At 49.2% G+C, this 799-nt stretch overlaps 1 pseudogene; it reads left to right on the forward strand.

The window, feature by feature from the left end:
* Window positions 1-376: 376 nt before the first annotated feature.
* On the forward strand, window positions 377-494 carry LOC126163224 (5S ribosomal RNA; annotated as a pseudogene).
* The last annotated feature ends 305 nt before the right edge of the window (window positions 495-799 follow it).

The raw sequence follows: 799 nt of genomic DNA on the forward strand, positions 1-799 counted from the left end.
CACGTATTATGTATCTTTTTTTCCATTTATAGAAAACTTGAAATTTATGGTAAGGACTATGGGACCACACTGCTGAGGTCATCGGTCCCTAGGCTTACACACTAATTAAACTGACTTAATCCTAACTTACGCTAAGGACAACACACACACCCGTGCCCGAGGGAGGACTCGAACCTCCGACGGGAGGAACCGCACGAACCTTGACAAGACGTGTGAGACCGGACGGCTTCCCCGCGGGGCTCCCATTTATGAAGAGCAACGCTAGTGGAATATTTTTTAATTTCGAATAATGCATTTACTGCTCCCTTCTTCAGCTTGTTTATCACAAAGCATACGTTCGGACGTTTTTGATTTATTTGGGTGTTTAATTTTCTGTAGCAACGGCCTTGCCGCAGTGGTAACACCGGTTCCCGTCAGATCACCGAAGTTAAGCGCTGCCGGGCTGGGCTAGCACTTGGATGGGTGACCATCCGGTCTGCCGAGCGCTGTTGGCAAGCGGGGTGCACTCAGCCCTTGTGAGACAAACTGAGAAGCTACTTGATTGACAAGTAGCGTTTCTGGTCTTGGAAACTGATATACGGCCTGGAGAGCGGTGTGTTGACCACCTGCCCCTCCATATCCGCATACAGTGACGCCTATGGGCTGAGGATAACACGGCGGCCGGTCGGTACCGTTGGGCCTTCATGGCCTGTTCGGAAGGACTTTTTGTTTTGTTTTCTGTGCTGACATTGGACAGCATTGGTGGTACCAAGAAGGAATTATCCGAATGCAACGAAAATCGGTGGATATGACATACATT

The sequence above is a fragment of the Schistocerca cancellata genome, chromosome 2, assembly GCF_023864275.1.
Source record: "Schistocerca cancellata isolate TAMUIC-IGC-003103 chromosome 2, iqSchCanc2.1, whole genome shotgun sequence".
NCBI lineage: Eukaryota > Metazoa > Arthropoda > Insecta > Orthoptera > Acrididae > Schistocerca > Schistocerca cancellata.